This window comes from Kogia breviceps, chromosome 15, assembly GCF_026419965.1.
Source record: "Kogia breviceps isolate mKogBre1 chromosome 15, mKogBre1 haplotype 1, whole genome shotgun sequence".
NCBI classification, from domain to species: domain Eukaryota; kingdom Metazoa; phylum Chordata; class Mammalia; order Artiodactyla; family Physeteridae; genus Kogia; species Kogia breviceps.
Window position 1 is genome coordinate 73,211,965 of NC_081324.1, and position 27,319 is coordinate 73,239,283.

General features: G+C 45.5%; 1 long non-coding RNA gene and 1 pseudogene across 1 annotated transcript; one reads left to right on the forward strand and one right to left on the reverse strand.

Moving 5' to 3' along the window:
* The first annotated feature begins 961 nt into the window (after nucleotides 1–961).
* LOC136792751 (uncharacterized) lies at nucleotides 962–23,499 on the forward strand. The gene is made up of 3 exons (XR_010837091.1): nucleotides 962–1,270; nucleotides 21,672–21,822; nucleotides 23,378–23,499. It is a non-coding gene; the product is annotated as an uncharacterized lncRNA (long non-coding RNA).
* A 3,272-nt stretch (nucleotides 23,500–26,771) lies between these two features.
* LOC131742988 (U2 spliceosomal RNA) lies at nucleotides 26,772–26,893 on the reverse strand (annotated as a pseudogene).
* Between the last annotated feature and the right edge of the window lie 426 nt (nucleotides 26,894–27,319).

Consider the following 27,319-nt stretch of genomic DNA (forward strand, 5'->3'; position numbering starts at 1 on the left):
ACTGTATAGCACAGGGAACTATATTCAATATCGTGTGAAAAACCATAAAGTAAAAGAATACGAAAAAGAATGTGTGTGTGTATATATATGTATATATATATGTGTGTGTGTGTATATATATATATGAACCACTTTTCCATACAGTAGAAATTAACACAACATTGTAAATCAACTATACATCAACAAAATTTTTTAAAAATTTTAATATCAAAAAGAAATCACGTGATTCGATGACTCTTACAGATTCAATGTTTTAGCAATGGGAATAAAGACTCGGGGAGATGGTCTGTAAGAGGGCAGGTTAATTCTAAATGGTTGGATTAAATTGTATTGCATCTAGAAAGTAATCCACCCGGTGTTTGCTTTTTGCTGAATTCTTTGGTCATTGTAAAGACAGAGCCCAGCGCTCCTGTATTATCTAATTAAGAAAAACTGAAAAAGACGCATCTCTAGCTGAAAACTGTGACCCGTGTTCTGTGAGGTGGGGGCTAAATTTCAAGTGTAAAAACAAAAGACAGTGGAAATAATTTATCTCAATATAAGAACAAGTTTATACAGCATGCAACCAGTGAGCTGGGCTTTCAGTTTTCGTTGATCCAAACACACTCATCTCTGGGCTGAAAGGAGGGCATGTGGATGTCTCTGGAAGAGTGAAAACAATACAGGCTGGTTTTTTTGTTTTTTACCTTTTGGCCCCGCTACGCAGCATGGTGTATCTTAGTTCCCTGACCAGGGATCGAACCCACGGCTCCTGCATTATGAGCGTGGACTCTTAACCACTGGACCGCCAGGGTAGTCCCCTGTTTATTAATCCTGTAGATGTTAACTTGTAGGGAATAGGAGGACCCTGATGACCGCGCTAATGGGCAAATGCACAGTATGTCCACGAGGTGGCGCGAGGACGCTATTCTGTGGCCTGTGGAAGGATGTACGGTATTTGCCTGCGGCGCTCCCAGCAGCTGCGCTGATGAGCACCTTGCGTGGCGGGGGTGGCTGGGTGCTGAGACCAGGATGAAGATAGTCATGGTCTGGGGGAAAGTTAACAGAGAGCAAGGAGCTGAAGTCTTGGAGCAATGACGGGGTAGGCCCGGCAGCTATTGCGTCCCTGCAGTGAATCCATGTATGACCCTAAGCAAGATGCTGAAAGAGCACAGTCCCCAGCAGAGAGGTCCAGCAAGGCAGCAGTGTAACCAAGGAGACGCCAACTCCGGTGATGGAAGCAGAGGGTGGAACCTGCAGAGAATCAGGTCAGGACACGTGGGAGCTGTGGGTGAGTGTCCATGATTCTGAGGCAGCCGGTGGAGGGTTGATGGGAGGCCAGAGGGTGAGGCGCTACCAGGCCCCACCTGCACGGAGCCAGGGGTGATCCAGGCAGTGGGTGGGCTGTGAGGTCGACACCTGGGGGCAGGAGCATCAGACAGCAGGTGTGCCAATTTTTCAGATGTTGGTTACTACTATAATTAATTTTGTGAATGATGGAAATATTGATGGCATCATCGCTTAAAATTCACTGTGGATAACGATTGCTTTGTTTTACCAAGAGCCCAAATTGACCTTTTTTAGTCTTTTGTATTATGTACACATTATTTTGATAATGTTATTTAAGAAATAAAATTTCCAAATTGTGTTACATTTTTAAACAATATTGAATATATTAAAATTACATTTTCAGAAGTTTCTTTTCTGAGTGTTCACCAATCTCACCATGTATTGCTTTTGTCCAGTGTTTATTGATGTTGCTTTGACCTTGAGGAAGAGGTTTACATTATAAACAAAATTAAATCTAGACATTCTACTTTATTGTTGCATGCACATATATAATTATTACTGTATAAATATATATATAAGCACAATATAAATATAACATTAGATACATATATGTGTGTTTGTATATGTGTGTGTAAATATTTCATGCTTAATCTTTAGCCAGTGCAATAGTGGGTTTTTAAAAAAAAAAACAACTCTCATTTTAACTTCACTTGATGGCTTTTTAAGATTTAAAAAGTTCATTATCACATAAATCGTATCAATGGTTTGTTAGGTCAGTCTCCCAAGGCAATAGAAGTAAAAGCAAAAATAAACAAATGGGGCTTAATAAGACAAGTTTTTATACAGCAAAGGAAACCATAAACAAAATGAAAAGAAACCTACGGAATGGGAGAAAATATTTGCAAATGATGTGACTGACAAGGGATTAATTTCCAAAATATCCAAACAGTTCATACAACTCAATAACAAAAAAACAAACAACCCAATTGAAAAATGGGCAGAAGACCTAAATAGACATTTCTCCAAAGAAGACATACAGATGGCCAACTGGCACATGAAAAGCTGCTCAACATCACTAATCATTAGAGAAATGCAAATCAAAACTACAATGAGTTACCACCTCACACTGGTCAGAATGGCCATCATCAAAAAATCTACAAACAATAAATGCTGGAGAGGATGTGGAGAAAAGGGAACCCTCCTACACTGTTGGTGGGGATGTAAATTGATACAGCCACTATGGAGAACAGTATGGAGGTTCCTCAAAAAAAACAGAATTGCCATATGATCCAGCAACCCCACTCCTGGGCATATATATGGACAAAATTATAATTCAAAATGATACACGCACCCCAATGTTCTTTGCAGCACTATTTACAATAGCCAAGACATGGAAACAACCTAAATGTCCATCAACAGATGAATGGATAAAGATGTGGTGTGTGTATACACACACACACACACACACACACGCACACACACACAATGGAATATTACTCAGCCACAAAAAAGAATGAAATAATGCCATTTGCAGCAACATTGATGGACCTAGAGATTATCATACTAAATGAAGTAAGTCAGAAAGAGAAAGACAAATACTATATGATATCACTTATATATGGAATCTAAAATATGACACAAATGAACTTATCTATGAAACAGAAACAGACTCACAGACATAGAGAACGGACTTGTGGTTGCCAAGAGGGAGGTGTTGGGGAGGGATGGATTGAGAGTTTGGGATTAGCAGATGCAAACTATTATACAGAGAATGGATAAACGACAAGGTCCTATTGTATAGCACAGGGAACTATATTCAGTATCCTATGATAAGCCATAATGAAAAAGAATCCGAAAAAGAATGCATGTATATGTATAACTGAATCTCTTCGCTGTACAGCAGAAATTAACACAACATTGTAAATCAATTAGACTTCAATAATTTTTTTAAAAGATTTTAAAAGTTCAGTGTTGTTATTATTCACTCCATTGTTCATTCATGATATAAATTTTCACTTGCTTTAGCTACAGTAGAAATGTAGGTCCATGGGGCTTCCCTGGTGGCGCAGTGGTTGAGAGTCCGCCTGCCGATGCAGGGGACACGGGTTCGTGCCCCGGTCCAGGAAGATCCCACATGCCGTGGAGCGGCTGGGCCCGTGAGCCATGGCCGCTGAGCCTGCGCGTCCGGAACCTGTGCTCCGCAGCGGGAGAGGCCACAACGGTGAGAGGTCCTCATACCGCAAAAAAAAAAAAAAAAAAAAAGAAGAAAAGAAAATGTAGGTCCATGTTTACATGGACCATGTAGGCATGTTTTCCAAATAATCATGTTGTATTGTGATCTAAAGTAAAGTGAGATGGAATCTGAAAATGTTTTATTGCGATCTGATTCTTTTCCTTGGCTTCATTTCCAAACAATGAGTAGAAAGAAGGAATCTCGTTGTCTTGTTTTACCCCTTGATTAAATGTAAAAAAATTTAATGATCAAAAATAATGAAGCTGATTTTCAATATTTTTAAAACTCATAGAAATGAATAGGCCATAAGGGCAGTTCACAAATTGCAATAATTATTTAATCTCTTTAGAAATTACTGGGCACTTTCAATGCAATCTGATGGTGTGTGTGTCAAAGATCCTGCACAGGTGTTAGTGACAACTGCAGACCCTTTGAACATAATAAATGACCCTTTGACTAATAAATTTGTGCTAAAATGAGCAGCTACCCTCAGGGGTCGTTATATCACCATTTACGAAGGGAATGGTATTCCTATTCTATTCCTATTCTGATGCAGGTTCCAGGGCTCCATTCTACTTTCTGAACACACACCACAGTCCAGGACTAAGGTGACACCATCTCTGCTCAGTTCAGTAAACATATGTGTCTACTAAGACCTAAGACTTGACCCTGCTCCTTACAAGATTATTTGAAATTACAACAGTTTCAATTCATATGCAGCCAATGTTTTTAGGAGAAGATGCACCTACACTGCCCTCCCTTCTGCTTCAAAACCTGTAATTCCGGTTATAAGATAAATAAGTACAAGGGATGTAATGTACAACATGATAGTTATAATGATCAAAACTGCGATATGGTATATATGAAAGGCGTTAAGAGAGTCAATCTTAAAGGTCCTTATGCACCCAGGAGGAAATCAGGCTGCTACCAGATGAAGGGGGTGCGGTCTCTGGCAGTCAAATGTACCAGCCCTTATACTTGGGCATCCCGAAAACACTTCCTGTGTTTGTCCCTGGGGGAGGGACCTCAGCCACCCACGTCTAGGCATTTGCATGTAGTCCCTAGAGGGCGTGGAGATCCAGGCTGAAGGACCGTTCAGGGTGGGGCTGCTGAGATGATCAAAAATGGGGCAGGCAGACCCCTCCGGCTTCCAGATCTGGGTCGTTCACAATTTATCTGGGTGGCCACTTATTTATCTATTCAGATCAGGCGCTCCATTTCACTGAATTACATGGGTTTATTTTATGCCTCTGAGCCTTCACTCCATTTCTTTTAAAAGAAGCAGAGAAGGGCAAAATAAAACGTCGCAGTTCTGCTTAATCCCGTGCAAGGCTTAAAAACCAGACTTTCCTCAACTTCCTCATTCGTTGAAATGGAGACGACATAAAGAAACCACTAGAACACTAGCACGACACATCATTTAGGGGTTGAAACGTGACACTATTTAAGGACAGCTGCCCCCTGTTAGGCCCTTAAAATACTGAGCACCTGGTTTGTGGTGACCCCGCCATCATTGAATGTTAATTAAGTTCGTTCCTTAAAGACGCATTTATATATTGCCTCCTGCAGATGGCGCCAGAGACCGCGGTCCGCGGCCTAGGGCCCAGAGCACTTTCTGGTCCGGCGCCCAGGCTGCTGCTGGAACCCCAGCACCGGACACATGTGTCAGTCTTCGACCTTCTCACTCTCGCAGGACACACTAATGACGCACACGAGCCCCTCACCTCTCATTCACTCTCTCTCACACGCACTCGCACACTCTCACCTGTACCGTCTCTCTCTGATACATGCTCTAGAAGTTTCTCCCAATATACAGCATTAAGTAGCCGTGGCAGATCCCATATGGCCCGCAAGCCTAAAACACGTGCTCTGGCTCCTTGAGAAAACATATGCTGACCCTTTCAGCTGGCGCTTTGCAGGATTTCTCGTGCCCGTCCCCCACAGCACCTCCAGGCCAATCAGTGGCCCCAGTCCCCGTAACAACCATCCGCCTCCCCGTGGGTTTCCAAGAGGCTCCCACCGAGAAACTGCTTTCAGGTCTTTTGTCTCCTATTGACTGTCTCTCCAAATCTTTATCCTACTTACAGGGATAACGCTTAAACAGTAAAATATTTTTGAATTATTTTACTTAGTTTGCACACTTACGATTCCAAAGCCTGGGGCTGTCAGGAAGGGCTTCTGACAGATGCGGTCCGAGCTGATGGAATGCAAGGGGGGAAGCTGCCAAGGAGGAGAGGTAACAGGAGTTACAACCACTTCTTCACGGGCACTTTCTGTTTGTAAGATGTTTTCTCAGACTGTTACTGCTTCTCTAATCAGAGTATTAACTGAGAAGGAAATGAAATCAGAGGTTTGAGGGTGGGGACTTAAGAAGAGATAGAAGAGCTGGAGCTGGAACCAGTCTTGCTGTCCAGCCGGGTACTCTTAACTTCTGGGCGTCCTGCTTTTCTGAGGCCTCTGCATCCTCAGAGGCCTGTGGGGTACCAGGAGATCCACTGCTAATGTTCTAAAAGGAGATGATGCCAAGATCCATCTCCAGGAAAATCCATGAAGGTCACTAGACCTGGGCTGCCCAGTACTGTAGCCACCAGCCCCACGTGGCCGCTGAGGACCTGAAATGTGTCTTATCTGAATTGAGATGTGCAGTGAGCGTAAAATGCTTCAAAACTAGATTTTGAAGAGGTTATAAGAAAAGTGATGTCAACTATTTCATTTTAAGATCTTTTAAACATAGATGACTCATTGAAATAACATTTTACCAAATAAAATTATTTTGACTTGCTTCCTTTCACTCTAGTTTAATGTGGCTACTAGAAAATTTATAATTAGATATGTGGGTTACATTCTCCTGGACATCCTGGTCTAGACTCAGAGATCCTCCAACTTCCGCCAGCTGGTCCGACTCGGCTGTGGCTCAGATCCCCAGCAGCAGCTGAGAGGTTGAATCAGTCAATGGGGGAAACTCGGTTCACCATCTCGTAGAGGACTCCAAGCTAGGCTCTGATTAAGGAAGAAAGAGCATCATCTCTCCAGCCTGGCTGTTGAAACCTAGTCCTGCCTACAGCTCCCAGAGCAGAGGGCCCAAGGGTCCCTAAGTGTACACACTAGGTCTGGGATTGAGTTGGCCTCAGACAATACTTGCTGTATTAATAAATTACTCCATTCCCCAAACTTTGTTCTGTCATATTTACCTTTTGTAGAAAACTGAGAAGCAAAAAAGAAATTACATAAGATTGGACTTGCCTCTCTACTAGATCCTCCTCTGACCTCCAACTCCTTCTGAAGGTGATTCAGCTCTTAGTTACAAATTTAATGAGACTTGTATAGGACTTGTACAGGGTAAAATCTGTAAAACTTTGCTGAGGTTGTGAAAATTGATTTTTTTTATTGAAGTATAGTTAATTTACAATATTAGTTTCAGGTGTACAGCATACTGATTCCATATTCTTACAGATTATACTCCATTAAAAGTTATCTATTCTATACATAATAGTTTGTATTTCTTAATCCCTTAATCCCATACCCTCCTCCCCCCTTCCCTCTCCCCACTGGTAACCACTAGTTTGTTTTCTATATTTTGAGCCTGTTTCTGATTTGCTATATACATTCATTTGTATTATTGTTTAGTTCCACATATAAGTGATATCATACAGTATTTCTCTTTCTCTGTCTGACTTATTTATTAAGCATAATAAATACCCTCTAGATCCATCCAATTGTTGCAAATGACAGAATTTCATTCTCTATGGCTGAGTAATATTCCATTGTATGTATATACCATATCTTCTATAAGGAGCTTTTATAATGAAAGATCTCTTCCCACCCTATTCATACCAGGCCTCTTTAATCTGATTGTATTTTGATTTAATTCTAGCAAAAATGAGATTTTTACTAAAGACAAAGAAGTTACCACAAACTTTCTTTATTGAAGTAAATATCACAAGCATTTTTACTCAACATTTTAAATGAATTGCACTTGCATTAGTTAATTACAATTCAGTAATATTACTTCATATATATTTGTAAATATGTCATGCTTAATGTGTGAACCACACAATGGTAGGTAAAATTCTCATTTACTCTGACTCATACATTTTTAAGATTAAAACATTCAGCTTTGCTAATTAATATTGACCCTTCACTAATACCTGATGTAAATTCTCACTTCAGCTAAACTATTTCGAATATGTGGGTCCAGTCTGATGGACACACAACCTATTTGCTAAGGAATCACGTGGTACCAAGGGAAGGTGAGATGGGATTTGGCTGTGCTTAATTCCCATCCTACGAGACCGATTCTTTGTCTTGATTTTATTGTCAGTCAATGACTAGAAAGAAGATATTGCAAATTGCCACCTTGTTTTACTGTGCATTAAAATGTAAGAGTGAAGATGTAGCAAAAATCATGAAGCTGATTTGAAATAGTTTTGAGATTCAAAATATGAGGTCATAATGGCAGTTCATAAATTGTACATATTTTAAACATCCATATCAGAACACTCAATGAAATTTGAGAATTTGTTGTTGTTTTTAGACACTTCCCCACGTATTTTGACCTTCTTTCTTCATATATAAAAAAACATGGACAGGTTTTAGTTCCTGAGTGACAGTTGCAGACATATTTAACATTTCATTAATGAAGTAATCATAAAAGGCTCCAGCCATCTCACAGCTACCCGCTAGGTGGCGCTATGTCGAAGTCTATGAAAGGATTTGGCTCTTTCCTGTTCTGATCCCGGGTTTCCTGCCTCCTAGATTCTACTTTCTGAAATGCTCACCAGAAAGCGAGGACCCATCTGATCCGGTGACGGCTCAGTTTTGTAAAAACTCCTGCCTCTTGACCACTAGCTATCGTAACTACATGGTCCTCACAAGACAATGAAAATTTATAGCAGTTTATATTCTGCTATGGGCTGAATGGTGTCCCCCCTGCCGGCCCCACCAAATTCATATGTTCGAAGCCCTAACCCCCGGTATCTCAGGATGAAACTGTATTTGGAGAGAAGGCCTTTAAAGAGGGGATTCAGTTCACATGAGGCCATTAGGTGAGCCCTAATTCAATCTGACTAGTGTCCTTATGGGAAGAGATTAAGACATACAGAGAGAAACCAAATGTGCACAAGTCCAGAGGAAAGACCATGTGAGGACACAGAGAGAAGACAGCCGTCTGCAAGCCAAGGAGGAAGCCTTCCAAAAAATGTTGTTTTTTTAAATTTTCTCAAGTTCTAAAAAGGGTGGCTAGAATTTAGACATTGATAACTAAACCATTACTGAGTACCAACTCTATACCTGGCAATATGTATGCAACTTTGTCACCCGCCTAATATGCTAGTGACTGGCTCCGTGTGACCACTGAGCCCTACCAATGTGGCCACATTTGTAAAAATTTCAACATTTTAGATACATTAAGTTAAAAATATATGATTTACGTTTATTTCACCATTTTTGTTTTCTTTTTTCAAATATATATTTTTTAATTTTTTTTTTTTTTGCTGCAATGGGTCTTTGTTGCTGTGCGCGGGCTTTCTCTAGTTGTGGAGAGCAGGGGCTACTCTTCATTGCGGTGCGTGGGCTTCTCTTTGCAGTGGCTTCTCTTGTTGCAGAGCACTGGCTCTAGGTACGCAGTCTTTAGTAGTTGTGGCACGTGGGCTCAGTAGTTGTGGCTCGCGGGCTCTAGGGCGCAGGCTCAGTAGTTGTGGTGCACGGGCTTAGTTGCTCCACGGCATGTGGGATCCTCCTCGCCCAGGGATCGAACCCATGTCCCCTGCATTGGCAGGTGGATTCTTAACCACTGCACCACCAGGGAAGTCCCTTCAATATGTTTTTTAAGGAGATTCAAGATGTGTGTAATTTTCTGATCTGGAAGATGGGAGATTGTAGCCCCTCCCCCTTTAACTTCTCAGCCCTGCTCTGGGTTAATGTCTCAGCCAAAGAGGACTTGTAGGGTAGCTGGAGGTGAGTCTGGACATATCTTCCACCTCAGCCTAATGATGGACAACCCACGAATGGAAAAAAAAATATTGCAAAGCATATATCTGAAAAGGGGTTAATATCCAGAATATATAGAGAACTCTCACAACTCAACTGCAAACAAACAACCTGACTTTAAAAATGCGTAAAAGACTGGAATAGGCATTTCTCCAAAGAAGATACACAAATGGCCGATAAGTGCCTGCAAAAATGCTCCGCATCAGTAATCATGAGGAAGATACAAATCAAAACCACAATGAGATACCATCACACATATATTGAGATATTAAATATTAAAATACAGAAGAGTGTTGGCAAAATTGGAGAGAAATTAGAGCCCTTGTGCACTGTTGAAGGGAATGTAAATTGGTGCAACCATTACAGGAAACAGGATGGCAGTTTCTCAAAAGATTAAAAATAGAATTATCATGTGATCCAGCAATTCCACTTCTGGGTATCTACCCAAAAGAATTCAAGGTAGGGTCTTGAAGAGATATTTGTCCACCCGTGTTCATAACAGCATTATTTTCGATAGCTAAAATGTAGAGGCAACCCAAGTGTCCACTGACAGAGGAATGGATAAGCAAAATGGGTCTATCCATACAATGGGATATTATTATTCAGCTTTAAAAAGGAAGGAAATCCTGACATATGCTACAATACAGATGAACCTTGAGGACCTTATGCTAAGTGAAAGAAGCCAGTCACAAAAGGACAAGTACTGTATGATTCCACTTACATGAGGTAGATACCTAGTCAGATATCTAGTCAGATTCAGAGACAAAGTAGAATGGTGCTGTTTAGGATATATCAGGATACCCCTCCAGGCAGCCACCATGGCTGAACACTTTGAAGAAGTAAGCACATGTCCTGTGTGCCTGGACTTCACTGAGAAACTCGTTTACTTGAAATGTCCCTCCTGATGGCTGTCATGGAGCAGTGGACCGCACATATGCCAGTGGGGCTGGCCAGGTGCCATATGGCCACACAGGTAAGCAACACGAGGAGGAGGTTCAGTGCACACGCAGACCAGGGAGAGGTTCTCCTAATAAAGAAGAAGAATGTAGGGCCAAGCGACACAGGGGGGACTGTTCCAGTCCCAGTGCACCAAGCCTGCAATCCCAGAGAGGCTTTGGGTCTTTCAGTGGCGCTTTCCCAACAGTCGCTACAGGCGCGTCTTACGCAGGCTTGGGCGTCGTCGTTAGTGTGAAAAGCACGCCGAGAGCCCACGTGCTTCTGGTCGCTCATAGATGCTGAGCACGGAAGGCGGCGCCTAGGACAACTGGGTCACCTTCTGCCACTTCTGGGTCATCGCTCCTTAGAAGCTGGCCCAACACAGATAAGTTTGGTGCATTTGGCAGCATTATCTCTGGGAACCCTAGAAATCCTGAAATCCTTGAGCTATGCACCCTGGGGACAGTGACAAGTAAGAACTCAAGGTGCCTGGTGCCCATCCCCCTTGCCACAGCTCTCTGGCACAGCCATGTTGTAGAGCATTGATGCTCACCCCCATCTCCCCTCCAGAGTGGACTAGCCCACCTCCGGACTGCTACCCAAGCAAGGATAGACATCTCTCTCAATGAATACACACATGTGACAAAGAAAAGGAAGACTGGAGGTAAAAATAACATATGGCTAATAAGGGTTATTTTTTAAAAATATTTATTTATTTATTTGGTTGCACCAGGGCTTAGTTGCAGCAGGCAGGCTCCTTAGTTGCAGCTCGCGGGCTCCTTAGTTGTGGCATGCGAACTCTTAGTTGCGACATGCATGTGGGATCCAGTCACCTGACCAGGGATCAAACCCGGGTCCCCCTGCATTGGGAGCACAGAGTCTTAACCACTGTGCCACCAGGGAAGTCCCATGGGTTATTTTTAAGTGGCAGTATGTCAGTGTTCTCATATCTTCTGATTTTGAGTGTCTTCATGGCAGAGGATTCTCAAGAACAGTAGAATGCACTGCCTACAATTAAATCCCTCCCACCAAGAGAAGTCTTTTAAACGAGTGTGAGATGCCGTGCCAGAGATGGCCCGTGTCATTGCACCATCGTTGCATCGTGGGGACTGAAATGGCCTTGGAAGAGGTCAGAAAGACAGTGGCCATCGACATAAGCTTCCGAATGGGCAGGAGGGGTGATGGGGACCACGCCATTGAATCGCAGCCTGCAGGCCAGGACCACTCGTAGACTGATTCATTCCCATTGCTTTAGGTCACCTTGAGCAACAAAGCCAAACCAAGGGCTCTGTTTCTCATTTCTTTCATGTTCCTCTCCTTTGACTTCCTTCAATTCACCAAGAAGCATGGCCCAGCAGCACCTTGGTCCATGCTTCTTAACCAACTATATCCACAACCCCCCACCCTGGGTCCACATCTAGCAAAGCCCCCTGAGTAATTTCTGAGAGGCACCACCAATGTCCCGATGGTCACTGTGGGTTCTCTTAGACACCCCCCACCCCCCGACCCCACGCAGGACCTGTTAGAGGAACTTCCCAGTGACAGAGCAGAGGAAGAGGCCCCATCTAGAGCCAAGGCAAGCTCGCCTCTCTTTGATAGAAACGCTGCTTTCTTGGTTTCTTTCCTTTTCACTCAAATTTGAAAGCTGACCAGGTACATTAGGGATGATATATACCATTTCCATGGTGGGCAGGGAAGGGGAGTATTGAGTGAGAGTCTCTTACCGACTGATAACTGATCCAAGAGGGCATTTACAAATGACGGCATCAGTCATAAACTACACGGTGGGGGAACTTTCACTTGGCAGCAATATTCCTCCTTGGATGAAGAACTTTGGCATCGCCGACCAAACTGGACTCGAGAGACAACATCCTTCAGGAAAGCTTGTGCCTTTCCCAAAGGTGTCCTCTACCCTTGTTTTGGGGACCTCTGACCTGACCACAGCTTCCCATCTGGTTTCCTAAAGTCACGAAGAGAACAGAATGAAGACCTGTGTGAACAGGTCCTCATTGTGTTTTCTTTGCAATTGCAGAACAAGGGCTCGAGAAGGGAAAGTGGGACGCAGTCTGGAATCACTCACTGGCTGAAGAAAAAAAACATGCTGGCTTTCGCGGGCAGAGCTGGCCTCATCCAGGTTCCAGCTGGGATTGGCCAGGAGATGAGTCCACAGGGATGGGTCAGAATACAGGCTCGGGCCAGAGACACGGAATTCCTCAGGCCTCTTCTGCCTGGGGCCAGGAAGGACAAGTTTCTAGTTTCCACCTGTTTCTGGAAGTTGCCTGACAAGCAGTCCTTGTCTACACACTGTTGGCCAAGTGTTGTCTGGCTCAGAAACACATTTAAACTGAAGAGCCTTCACACTGCGTGGCCAGGGCAGCTGTAGAACATTCTAGTTGCAAAGGAGATGAGACAGGCATGGGCCCCAGGGGAGTTCAGGAAAGAGATGGGGGCTGATCCCAGAGTCGAGGTGGTCCTTCCTACTCTTCTCTATGACCGAGAGGCATCAGTTTGAGAGTTCCTTCAAAATTGTCTTGGAATTCTCCTGCCCAAACTCTGTCCTCCCACTCGTGGGGACAGGAACCTTGGATGTAGGTGACCACTGCAAGGGCACTGCCTGTATCTTCCTCATCAGTTCTCACCCCAGTGGTCAGCCCTGGACAACCCGTGTTAGGCCGCATAAATGTCTACTGTACATCCCCCCCACCCCGGACTGGGATCCAGTTCAGGGGTGGAGAGGGTCCCTCCTCAGCTTGTCCAGGCCTGCTGGGTCCACACCAAGCCAGGGGCCTTCCCAGGTTCTAATCCAGATCAGGAATGAGACGGGTGGGCCCCTGAAGCATCCCTCCCTCACCCCTGACCCCTGCTGTTCTGATTACATCTAGCACAGGTGTGCCCGGCCTTGCTCTTCATCTCTGCTGACAGGTGGGGCCCCTGCTGGGAATCCTCTAGGACCTGGGTGTTGACCTTACTGTCTGTGTCCCCAGGGCCTCACTTAGTGCCTGGCACGTGTACATGAGCCCAGCAAGAACCTACAAATGCTTGGTCAGATCAGGCCATCTAACTACTCCAAAGCAAGGAGCAACCAGGGGAGGGGAGCTTATGTCTTCCTCATCTTCTGATCTCTAGTATTGCACTGTCCCATGGTGGCCACAAGTCAGAGGTGCCTGCTCATATTTAAATTAATGAAAACAAATCAAATGAAACATTCAGTCCCCCATCACACTAGCCCCATTTCAAGGGCCCAATCAATAGAGAACATTTCCATCCGCACAGAACATTCTCTTGGGCAGCCACCCACCACTGGATCTGTTCCTTGAAGTCATTTAACCCAAAGCATGTGCATCACAGTTGGATTTGCAGGCTAATGAGACTGGAAGCTAGAGCTAGAAGGATCTGGTGGAAACGGGGAAGTGACAAGTTGAAGGCGGAGCCTCTCTCTCGGTGAGGGTTTGCAGCTGTGATCGATGTCTTGGTGAAGCGCTCTGGCTCCAGGGAGCCCAGGGAAGGCTGAGAACCCAGAGGAAAGAGCCGGGTGACGCTGAGTGAGCCAGCATGGCCTCCACTGGAGGGGGAGGCACGGGTGAGCCACTTTCTCTAATAACTTTATCGCTCATGTTTGTGTCTCTAAAGAATGGCTTGTGGAGAGCATACCTGACTCAAGCCAGGATGAAATCTCTCCAGGTAGGGACCGACGCTCAGGTAGGATCCAACAGGCGAGGGTCCCCAGCAGCAATCAGGTTACACATGCCCCTTTGGAGACTGAGGAAGAGGGATATGAAAGAAGAAAGAAGAAGGAAATATGTGTGTGGGCTTGTTTTGCTCTTTGCCTATATTAATGACATAATAGTGGGAGATACTAAGCCTACGGCATTCAAATGTCTTTTGCTATTTTTTTTTTTTTTTTTTTTTTTTTTTGGTACGCGGGCCTCCCACTGTTGTGGCCTCTCCCGTTACGGAGCACAGGCTCCAGACACGCACGCTCAGCGGCCTTGGCTCACGGGCCCAGCTGCTCCGCGGCATGTGGGCTCTTCACGGACCGGGGCACGAACCCGTGTCCCCTGCATCGGCAGGCGGACTCTCAACCACTGCGCCACCAGGGAAGCCCCTCTTTTGCTATTTAAGATTATCTTTCCCATAAGAATTGGTCTTTTCTGCCTTTGCCAAAGTAAAGCCTTTGCTTACGTTTGATTGGCATCTCTTGGGAATAAAGCACAAGTGTTATTGCGTTGGGGTTTGGGGATTGAGCTGGGATGAGGCCATCTGGGATGAGGCCATCAAGTGTTCCCTCACGAACACTTGAACCTGGAGACACAGTTCTTCGTGTGTGATCCCGGTGCTGGGTGAGAAGCAGATGCTCTCCCTCTGCACATTCTGGTCTTGTGGCGGCACCTTCATGTCCTGTCCTCAGGTTGACTCCTGGTTTAAGGGCGCTCCCAGGGGTGGGGAGGTTAGAGATGATGTCCTCCCAGCTTCCTGCACGGGTTCCTGGGTCCTCCTGGAGAGGTGGGGGGGGGCACACCCTGGAGCACATTTCTCGCCTCCACTCCTCACCCACAACCCAAATCCTGGGACCAGGAATGAGGCCCGTGTTCAGCTGCCCCTCGAGCCCCTCCGTGGCTGGCAGGAGTTCTCGAGGATGCTGTCAAGGGTTGCCGGGCTGGCCCCACACACTTGTCCTCATAGCCCTGCTGACCTGGTCCTCTGGGACTGACCTGCCCCAGGACAGAACATCTGGGAGACAGGGCCAGGGGGTCGCTTCTCCTCTCAGAACCCAGTGCTGCAGCCAGGGAGCGCTGCCCCTGCTCCCCCATACCCCAGCCATGCCCACCCTGTGCCCTTCCTCCAGGCCGGCCCAGGTCCCCTCCTCCCCAGTCCTTCCAGGACTCCGGGAAAATCTAGCAGGTACTGTTTACTCATGTGGGCATATATCCTCCTGCTGGAGAACCCTTGTTGCATCACTTGCAGACCAAGAGAATTTAGACAAGTTACTTTACCTCTAAGCTTGTGTTCATCCCCTCTAAGAAGCTAGAAAACTTACAGGGTTGTTGTGAGGACTAAGTATCTAGCAAGTAACTAAGGTCAGCACCTCAGGCACAGGACAGATAAGTTGTATGTGGAATTGGCTGCCATTCTCTCCCAGGAGGGCCATCGAAACCCTGGGTCCATGACAGGTGCTTCCTGCATTTGGTTGGATTGGTTCATCGATCCATTGATTGATTAGGGAGAGTGGCAGGATACCCGCAATTGTTCCTGCAATGTTCCCATATGTTGGAGAACAATATGGTTGGTGGAGGTTGTCAAGGAGAAGGGACTTTAAGCCGACAAGGAAGGGAAGAAGTAAGGAAGAGGAGGGAGCTGGGAGGAGGGCAGTGTTATGCACAGAAAGCCGTGGAGATGTGACTGGCTGTTGGAGGCACAGGAGGACACAGGTGTGGCTTCCTGGTCATAGTTACAGAATCTGAGGGCTGGAAAAGGGGCCCTAGAGATCCTAGACGCTCTCCCTCATTGCAGAGGTGAAGCCATCAAGGCCCTAGGAGAGATGGGGACAGAAGGGGCCCCGAGTTCTGACCTTGACTCTGATTCTCAGCTCTCGTTTCCCATGCCCCCACCCCCAGCGTCATTGCTGTCCTCTGGCACTAAAACACTCCTTTGCTGACAGTGAAGACTCTGAATGGGAGGGCAGCAATCTGCATGTAACTTACTGCCTCTTTCATCTCCTTTACATTTTCTCTCTTTTTCTAATCCATAAACTCCTCTATGTAGCTCTTCCCCGTCCCCTCCTTCCCTCTTTTTAATGAGTCTCATCCAGAAGAGCCTGTTCTCATCCAGGACACTTGAGGTCCTGGGATCGTCTATAAAATCTGTACAAACGCTCTGCAGCCGTCCTCCTCCACTTTCTTAGCATTGCCCTGGCTCCAGAGTGCCTGCCCACCACCCTGTCTGTATCACTGAATCTTGTGGAGCAGCCCTGAGTGCCCCCCTCCCTGGGGCAGGAGGCAGGTCGAGTCAGAAGGACTGGGCCCACCCTGCTGGAGCCACCGCAGCCCCACCTGCGAAGTCTGGCTCTGCCCCGCCCCCTCCCACCGCTACCACCAATGGGTGTCTGGCTCTGCCCCGCCCCCTCCCACCGCTACCACCAATGGGTGTCTGGCTCTGCCCCGCCCCCTCCCTCCGCTACCACCAATGGGTGTAGTCCCGCCCTGGGCGCCTCTGATACGTGCCATCGTTCTCTCTCCAGCTGTCAAGAAATTCTCTCCGACTCTATTAGAGTGAAGGAAGGAGATAAAGTGGAACAAGAAGAGGAAATGGGAGTATGAAACAAGTAAACTGTGGAGGGGAGGCAAATAAGGGTACATGGGTTCCATTGCTTCCTAACTTTCTTTCTGGTACTTTGGTAGAACCAGCAAAACCGAGGGGCACACTGGAGTGGCCAGTATTGCATGCAAGGGAGACAAGAGGATGGTAAAAAAATCTATGCAGACAAGTGAAGGGTGCTCTGAGAACATCTTTCCTGGAAGCGATAACCCACTCCACATAAACTTTTAAGGTTGCTGGGCTAAACCCTCCAATGGCTCTTCCATTTGGAGGAGAGGGCTGTAGGTTACTGTAAGGCCACCTGTGCCTGACTCCAGGCTGCGTTGTTCACATCATACACGTTTGTAAGAGTCTTCCAGGATTTATTTAATATCTTGGTAGTGCGGGACCCAGTTCTGCTCCACCAACCCCCTTAACTGCAACAGGGGGCATCCCCCACTCAGCGGCTGAATGCTAGATCCGCTAACATTGGATATGATGAGATAGCATGGCGTGGCCCTGACCCTCCCCCTCCTTCAGGCCTCCTAGGAAAAGGGTGAGGACAGAGGCACCTGGGACTCCTTCTCATGCAATCAGGACAGCTCACCTGTGCCAGCTTAGAGCCCTGTCTACCCGTAGTAGTCTCAGGAACAAGTAGGGGACTCTGCAGGATCCACACCCAGCTGGGAGGGAGCCAACCCCTGGGGGCCCCTCAGCCTCTACAGAGCCCTGCAGAGGGCCTGAGTCACCTCATGGCAACGTTTCTCAGGCTGAGGTTCTGTAGATCTCATACATATGTAAAAACAAACAAAACACACACACACAAAAATGGAAGGAAACTCAATGCCATACTCATCTGGCATAGGGTAAGGGGGCAGAATTATAAATTGCTTATGTTTCTTTAATTTCCAAATTTGTAAATAAGTCTAAAAATTATATATTTGATTAATTTCATTTTTATCTATTTATTTTAAAAATATTTATTTGGCTGCATCAGGTCTTGGTTGTGGCATGTTGGATCTTTAGTTGCAGCACGTGGGATCTTTAGTTGTGACTTGAGGACTCCTAGTTGCGGCATACAAGCTCTTAGTTGGGGCATGTGGGATCTAGTTCCCTGACCAGGGATCGAACCTGGGCCCCCTGCATTGGGAGCACGGAGTCTTAGCCACTGGCCCACCAGGGAAGCCCCTATTTCATTATATTTTATTTTATTTTATTGTTATTATTTTTAAAATAAATTTATTTAATTTATTTATTTATTGGCTGCGTTGGGTGTTCGTTGCTGCACGTGGGCTTTCTCTAGTTGTGGCAAGCAGGGGCTACTCTTCCTTGTGGTGTGCGGGCTTCTCATTGCGGTGGCTTCTCTTGTTGCAGAGCTCGGGCTCTAGGCACACGGGCTTCAGTAGTTGTGGCTCGTGGGCTTGGTAGTTGTGGCTCGCAGGCTCTAGAGCACAGGCTCAGTAGTTGTGGCGCATGGGCATAGTTGCTCTGCATGTGGGATCTTCCCAGACTAGGGCTCGAACCTGTGTCCCCTGCATTGGCAGGCAGGTTCTTAACCACTGCACCATGAGGAAAGCCCTCATTATATTTTACATAGTGTTTTCTATAACCTTTTCACATTGGAGTACTTAGGCCATAAACCTTATTTTTTTTATTACCACTGAATAATCTTTTTCAAAATTGAAAGAAGCAAGCAAGTCTTGGTGGGAATGTTAGAAAAAAAAATTATTGTGAGTAAAATGTGACTTAACAATTAATTGTTCATTTCCACTGTGCGGGTCTCCTGATGGGTTGGGTTGAGTAGGGCTGGAGGGACAGGTTCAAGGCTCCCACCTGTGTCATCAGACCTCCCACTCCTCACAGCGCCCAGGTGGGAGGGAACCACACTTTTCACCCTGGAACCCCAGAGCCTCCCCTTTCCTCTGCATCACTTTCACTGTTCAGGGGACCAGTCACTTGAACGCCGCCCGGCCAAATGCCCAGGTTAAATCGCCCCTGTAGGACATGTCTGTCTCTCTGCTACCAGAACACCCTTGGCAAAGAGCAGCAAACAGGCCCCAGTGCCCTGGGGATGTGACCCCTGGGGATGTCAGGGCCCGAAGTCACTTCCAGGGTCTGAGTAGCCCCCTGGGTCCCACACACCAACCCCAGGGAGCCCACCTCCCCACTGACTCCAGTCCCTGCCTTTGTGTGGCAGGTTCTGGTCTGACACCTGTGAAGACGTGACCTGGAGGCCTCAGCCTGAGACTCAGAGGGGATGGAGCTTGTATAGTGTCTGGAAGCTTAAATGAGACACGAGGCCAAGGAAGGAGGGCCGCCTCTATGCTCCTCCTCTCCTGAGTCAGCTATTTAGTGCCGGTTATTTCCTGTCTGAACTGTACAGATTTAGCATTAAATTTAGATATATGTTTTCTTTTTAACACTGGAGACTTTTACATCAAGCAAAATTGATCTCCTACTTGGTTTATTTTTTAAACATTTCTATGTAAAATAACACACAAGTATAGAAAAGCACCCTCAGCAAAGGGAGGGCTCAGTGCATTACAATGGGCGCTCCACTCTGGGAGCAGTAGTTTTTCCCTCTGTAAAAGCCCAGGTGCTTCTGAGAAGCTCCTCTCAGCTTCCTTACTCTGGCCCCAGACCTCCACAGCGGAAATCCCAAAGGGACTGGGTTCTCCCAGCCCTCCAGCGCCCTCCACTGCTTTCTGATTGTGTTGCCACACTAATTTTGAGTTATCTGTGTGTAAATCACTGCACTTGGAATATACATGGAGTAACTGATTTCATTCTTATAACCAAATAAGTTAGCACTTATTCTTCTCCCCTTCTACAGGGAGCTGCCAGGGTGCTGGGGACGTCCCGTATATTGAACTGGGTGTTGGTAACAGATGTGTTTATATTTACAACAAACCATAAAGCTCTATGCTTAAGATCTGTGCCCTGTACAATACACCAAGTAAACTTCAATTAGAAAGAGATGCAAAAAAAAATTTTCTCCACAAAACAAACTTCAGGCCCAGGTGGCTTCCTCTGGTTTCTACCAAACATTTAAGAGAGAAATGATGCCTGTCTCCTACACGCTCTTCCAGAGAACATATACAGAGGGGACACGCCCACACTGCTGTCATCGGACCGGGAGAATACTGTCATAGCAGCAGCAGATATCACAGGACGGGAGAAACTACAGGCTAAACACTTCTGAATGTTGACGTCAAAATCCAAAAGCAAATACTAGCAGTCTAAATCTAGAGGTTCGTAGAAAGGAAGGAAAGTAGGATATCATGGCAGTATTTCCAGCGGTTGATGTGGACAGAACCACTGGGTGTTTGAGCGCTTCCTGGGAACGTGGAGAGAAGGGGCAATGCCATCGGGTTAGTGGAATGAACATTTGGTGACAGAGATTAGGAGGGCCTGGGTCACCCTCAGAGACAGTCCTGGGGTGGGGTCTCTAGGGTGGGGCTATGGAGGGGTCCCTCCAGGAGGACATGGGCCTCTCTCCTGTGCCACTGCAGGGTCTAGGGATGGATGAGGAGTTTGTAGGGGCTGGATTTTGATGAGGAAGGATGAGCAGGGAAGGTGTGCCCTCTGAGCCAGTGCAGCCACGGCCCCTCCCCAGCCAGGCTGTAGCCCAGGCTACTCAGACAGTTTCTCACATCAATAGTCAGGCGACAGTGGGGCACGCCAGCTTCACCCGCTAAACCACCAAGCACAGCCCAGCAGGGCACTGTCCTCATTAATCAGCACTAACTGTGCATCCAGGGCTGGTTGTTGAAGACCAAGCTAATTTGTGAGAGACGTGCCACGTGGGCAGCTGGCTTGGAGACACTGGGGCTCTGAGCCACGTGGGGACAAGCCGACCGCTGGTCAGACCACCAGGAGGCTCACCCGGTGTGTGAAGATGCTGAGGCACGAGGGACGTAGATGGGACCCCCTGATCCTTCAAGGGACCTTCTTTCAGGGATATTGAACCGCTGTGGGGTCAGGGATCAACCTGTAAGGGAGGCAGCAGGTCAGGCATGGGCCCTCCTGTTGGCTCAGACCCCTCCTGTCCCTGGAGCAACCATGGGGCAGGCAGGAGGATTGGGGGGAATGGTGGGAGGGGAGCCCTGGGCTCAGGAGTCCAGGGGACCATCTAGAGGATTCAGGGGTTCAGGGATTTCTGTCCCAGGGAACCAACTACATTCCTGTCCCACATCCATCTGTCATCAGCTTTGCAACTCCGGGAAAATCACTTAAAATCTCAACATTTTAGTGCCATGTACCATAAAATATGGATCACAGCACCTGCCGGGAGTTCCCCACGGGGCTGATGTGGGGATCACAGGAGATGATAACAGATATTCTTCACAAGCTTTAAAACATCACACCCAAAACCTTCCCCGCTCCCCTGCCCTGTGGCATCCAGGTCCCCTCTCTGGAGGCAGCACTACCACATTTCTTGCTTCTTCTTCCAGACATTTAATATTTGAACACTTAGGTAGCACTTATGAAGTACCCATCATTTTTCGTCAGGGTCTACCTGATTTGTTGTATTAAGCTTCATCATGTAATACTAATAAGTGGGCCCTGTTAACATTTCCATTATCACAGAACAAGGAACTGAGGACAGAGGGTCTGCATAACTTTCCCAGGTTCATGTGGCTTCTGGTATGATTTGAATCCAGAACATCAGGCACCAGCCCCCACTCTGTCGGTCACTGTGCTGTGCTCCCTTTCTATATTATCTCACTAAATAAAGTCATGTCCCCGTGCAGCCAGCCCGCTGGCTCTTTTTAGTGCACACCACATTGCAACACCCTCTTCCCAAGCCCAGCTTTGATTCACTTGACTCCCCTAGGAGGCTGGTGAGCAAAGAGAACAGACGTGTGACCTGGGAATGAATTGACACCTCCGCGTGGTCTTCTCCCAGCAACATATCAATAGTTCTCTCAATTTTTGTTGTGTTTTCCAGGATCATGACTCGGGTACCAAGGAGAAAAGGAAGATTATAAAGGAATCAAACACAGGATGCACAAGAATATCATCTGCGATCAAGATAATCTGCTGGCCATCTGCAGCGGTGGTTCAGACACCTCAGAATCAGCATCTGGCCAAACAACAGGGTAGGTACACAAATAGCACCCCCACTAACCACTCCATTGAAGGTACTGTGGAAATAATACCAGTAAGTAGATTCAGGAGTGATGGCTGTAGTTTGTACAGCAGAGCCTGGATCTGGCTGAGGGAGGATTGGGCAGGGAAGGTGCCCACTCAGAGCCCGTGCAGCCACTGCCCGCTCTTAGCCAGGCCTTAGGCCAAGCTGCTCAGACGATTGGTCAGTTTCTAGTCAGTGAGACCCTGGGGGCCTGTAAACTTCATCTGTTAAGCCACCAAAACACCAGCCCAGTAGAGCCTGTTCCCAACTAATGAATATTAACTGCTCATCGTCCAGGTTTGGTCAGTTGAAGACTATGCTAATTCTCCGTGCAGCTGTCATGTGGGCAGTTGGTTTGGAATGTCCTGGGTTCTGAGTCAGTTAGGGAGTCGAGTAGGCTACTGGTCATTCACGGTGGTCATCTGACCACCAGGAAGTCTCACTGCAAATCAGCTGCTAGAATCAAGTGCTGAGGGGGAAGGGAGGGGAGATGCACACATATTTGGATACCCCGATCCATCAGGGGTCTTCACTTGGGGGAAAGGCATTGTATTTGGGGTCAGGGATTGAAACGTAGAGCCAGGAGTTGGGTCCAGATTTGAGCCATTCTCTTGGGCCAGGCACCTCCTCTGAGTACCAGCTGTCTCCCTGCAGCATCCTTGGGGCAGGAGGATGTGGGAAAGGGAGTGAGGAGAGCTCTTGGTTTGTGTATCCAGGGCATGCTCTCACGTGCATGTGTTCAGGAATCTCTATCCCCAGGGAATCAACTCCCTCCCCTGCCTCAGACCCATCACTCATCAGTGTTGTGACTCGGGCAAGTTACTCAATCTCTCTAAATTTCAGTGCCCTGAACCATAAAATACGGGTCACAGCCCCTACTCTGCCCACCCTACAGTGCATCACAAGAAATATTCTTTCCATGAGCTCTAAAACTCCTTACTCATGTCATGAATGTGAAAAAGTAGGCTGTATCCTCCTGTTTGTAGCCTCCTAGGGGTGCCCTTTCTGGAGACAACCTGCTTATTCTTCCAGGCATTTACTATTTGAACATTTATGTAGGTAGCACTTATGAAGTACCCATCATTTTACTTCAGGCTTTGTATTGACTAATTTTTAGCCTCAGAACATAATACAAATAAGCAGGTCCTATTAATATTTCCGTATCACTGGCCAGGGAACTGAGAAACAGAAGGGTAAGTAACTAACCTTCCCAGGTACACGTGGCTTTCAGATAGGATTTGATTTCAGGCCATCAGGCACCAGCACCCATACTCTCCCTCATTGTGTTGTGCTGACTTTGTAATTGTATCATGTAAATAAAGTTATTTTCCCCATGCGATCAGCCTGTTGGGTATTTTAAGTGCGCGCTAAAATGCAAGGTCCATCTTCATAAGCCCTACTTTGATTCAGGGGGCTCTGCAGGCAGCTAGTAATAAGGAGATCTGAAGTTTGGCCTGTGAATAAGTTAAGACTTTTGCCAGGAAGATGTCAATACCTCTCGCTATTGTGAATGTATTTCCTAGGAACTTGCTTCAGGAATATGAAGAGAAAGAGACAAGGATTCAAACCAAGGATACATATGGGGATTGATCCTCAGTGAAGAAAATATACTGGCTGGCCCTCACCGTCATTCAACAGCTCAAAATGAACGTCTAGTCCCAAAGGGTTGAGTCTCAAATATCATCCCATACAAGCCATTCCATTGAAGTCACTGTGGGAATTCCATCATGAAACTGATCAAGAGTAATGACTATAAAAATGTTAAGTCATATTATCTTTTTATTGAGATATAACTCACATTCCATCAATTCACAATTTTGAGCTGTGTGATTCGGCAGCTTTTAGTATACTCAGGTTTTGCAATTAACACCTCTAATTCCAGTACATTTTCATCATCCCCAAGAGAAACCTCATACCTAGTATCAGTCATTCTCATTCTCTCCTCCCGTTTCACCCCAGCCCTGGGTCTTTCTGTCTCTATTGATTTTCCTATGCTGGACATTTCATATGAATAGAACCACACAATGTGCGGACTTCTGTGTCTGACTTTTGCAGTAAGCTAAATGTATTCAAGGTGCACCCAGGTTGTAGCATGTGTCTGTCCTTCACCCTTTTTATGGCTGAATAATATTCATCGTATGGATATAACACATTTTATTTTTCCATTCATCAATTGGCGAATAGTTGGGTTGTTTCTTTTTGGCTATTATGAATAATGATATGACAATATAACACTCATGTACAAGTTTTTGTGTGAACATATGTTTTTTATTTTTCCTGGACATATACCTGGGAGTGGACTTCCTGGGCCATATTGTATCTCTGTGTTTAACTTTCTGAGGAACTGTCAAACTACTTTCTTTTTCATATTTGCACCAGCAATGCTTGAAAGTGCCAATTTCCCCACATCATTGCCAACCCTTATTTTTTTAAAAAATTATATGCATGCTAGTGGGTGTGAAGTGGTATCTCACTGTGGTGTCAGTTTGCATAATTTTGACTAATCATTTTGGACATGTTTTCATGTGCTCATTGGCAATTTGTGTCTCTTCTTTGGAGCAGTATCTATGTAAATTCTTTTTCTCATTTTTAAAATTTGGTTATTTGACATTTTATTGTTGAGTTGCCAGTGTTCTTTACATATTCTGAATGCTAGGCTTTATCAGATATATGATTTGCAAACATTTTCCTTCATTCTGAAGGTTGTATTATGTCTTTCTTGATGGTGTTCTTTGAAACACAAAGGATTTTAATTTTGATAAAGTCCTATTTCTTTTTCCCTTTGTTGTTTGTGCTTTTGCTATCATATTTAAGAGTTCGTTGCCAAATTCAAGACTATGAAGATTTATCCCTTTTTTCTTCAGAAATTTGTATGGTTTAGCTCTTATATTTAAGTCTTTGATCCATTTTAAGTTCAAAGTCTATTTTGTCTGATATTGGTATAGACACTCCTGCTCTCTTTTGGTTACTATTTGAGTTTTCTCACTGAGTTTGGAATTCCTTTTTCTATCCTTTAACTTTCAACCTGTTTGAGTCTTTTTCTTTTTTTTTTTTTTTTTTTTTTTGCGGTACGCGGGCCTCTCACTGTTGTGGCCTCTCCCGCCGCGGAGCACAGGCTCCAGACGCGCAGGCCCAGTGGCCATGGCCCACGGGCCCAGCCGCTCCGCGGCATGCGGGATCCTCCCAGACCGGGACACGAACCCGTGTCCCCTGCATCGGCAGGCGGACTCGCAACAACTGCGCCACCAGGGAAGTCCCCTGTTTGAGTCTTTTGATCTCAAGTGAGTCTCTTGTAGACAGCATATAGTTGGATCATATGTTTTTACCTATTCCGCCAATCTCTGTATTTTGATTGGAGAGTTTAATTCATTTACATTTAAAGTAATTACTGATTTTTTTTTAAAAAGACTTATTTCTGCTATTGTGCTATTTGTTTTCCAAATGCCCAAAGCTTTTTTGCCCCTCATTTCCTGCATTCCTATCTTTCGTTGTGTGCGTTTAGCTGATTTCTTACAGTAAAATATTTAAACTACTTTCTCACTTCCTTTTGGGTATATTCTATAGCTATTTTCTTTGTGTTTACCATGGGGATTACCTTTAACATCCTAAAATTAAAACACTCTAACTTGAATTTATACCAGGTTAATCTCAACAACATCGAAGTTCTTGAAGCTAAAAGAGCATCCTACTATCTCAATGCAAAAGACCTCCTCCAAGACACATTATAATGAAATTATCAAAAATCAAAGGATAGGGGCTTCCCTGGTGGCGCAGTGGTTGAGAGTCCGCCTGCGGATGCAGGGGACACGGGTTCGTGCCCCGGTCCGGGAGGATCCCACATGCTGCGGAGCGGCTGGGCCTGTGAGCCATGGCCGCTGAGCCTGCGCGTCTGGAGCCTATGCTCCTCAATGGGAGAGGCCACAGCAGTGAGAGGCCCGCGTACCACCAAAAAAAAAAAAAAAAAAAAAAATCAAAGGATAAAGAATTCTAAAAGCAGAGTCAGGGGAAAAAAGACTTTAAGTTACAAAGGAACCACCATTACACTATCAGCAGATTTCTCAGCAGAAACCCGACAGGCCCGGAGAGAGTGGAATGACATATTCAACATGTTGAAAGAAAAAAAAAAATGCCAACCAAAAATACTCTATCCATCAAAGTTATCCTTCAGATATGAAGGAGAAATAAAGATTTTTCTAGACAGACAAAAGCTGAGGGAGTTCATCACCATTAGACCTGCCTTGAAAGAAATGCTGAAAAGAATTCTTCAAGCTGAAATGAAAAGACAGTAATCAGCAACATAAAAACGTATAAAAGTGTACAACACATTGGTAAAGGTAAATATACAATCAGAAAACTCTAAATCTGTAACAGGAAGGTGTGTTAGCCACCTAATTATAAAGGTCAAAGGAAAAGAGTATTGAAAAGAATTATAGCTACTGTAACGTATTAACAAACACAGAATATAAAAAGATGCAAATAATGACATCAAAAACATGAAGAGTGGGGAGTAAAAAGGTAAAGTTTTTGCAGGCAATTGAAGTTAAGACGCTGTCAGCTTAAAATGGATGATTTTTATCTATGAGATGTCTTACGTAAGCTTCATGATAACCACAAAGCAAAACCTAGAGCAGATGCACCAAAGATAAAGAAAGGGGAAACAGCACACCACCACAGAAAATAACCAATTTACAAAGGTAGGCAGAAACAGAGGGGAAAAGGAACAATGGGAATACAGAACAACCAGAAAACAGTAAGATGGCATTAGAAAGTTCTCAATAATTCTAAATTCAATGGATTGAATTCACCAATCCAAAGGCATATGGATAGATTTTTAAAAAGATGCAACTGTATGCTGCCTACAGTAGAATCGCTTCAGCTTTAAGGGGACATATAGGCACAAAGTGAAGGGACGGAAAAAGATAGTCGATGCAAGTGGAAAGCAAAAGTGGGAACAGCTGCAATGATATCAGAGAAAATAAACTTTAAATTGACAAGAACAGATACTACACTTGATCTTAGCCAAAAGGCTGAGATGAAATAGACAAAATAAACTTTAAGCTAAAACTACTGTCAAGTATAAATTTTACTAATATAATAATTCCAAAGGACCAAGGAGCAGGGCAGTGGCTTTATTGAGAACCCAGGATTTCCCAGTGTCCACCGTGCCCAGTCACATTTAAATCCTCACCACAGCCCTATAATTCAGAGATTTTTTTAGGTGAAGTGACTTGCCCAGGGTCACACAGCTAAGTGAGAGTCTTCTGGGACCAACAGTAACTTTGCAAAGGCATCTCTTGCTATACTTAACCACTGCCACCGTCTGACACTCACATTCTTTCTTTTTATACTATTCTGTTTCCTTGGGCCAAAGAATCCGACCCCTGAATTAAGGTTAAATAGGAATTAGTAGCAGATCAAAAGCTGAAATCGCGGGCACGAACCCGCGTCCCCTGCATCGGCAGGCG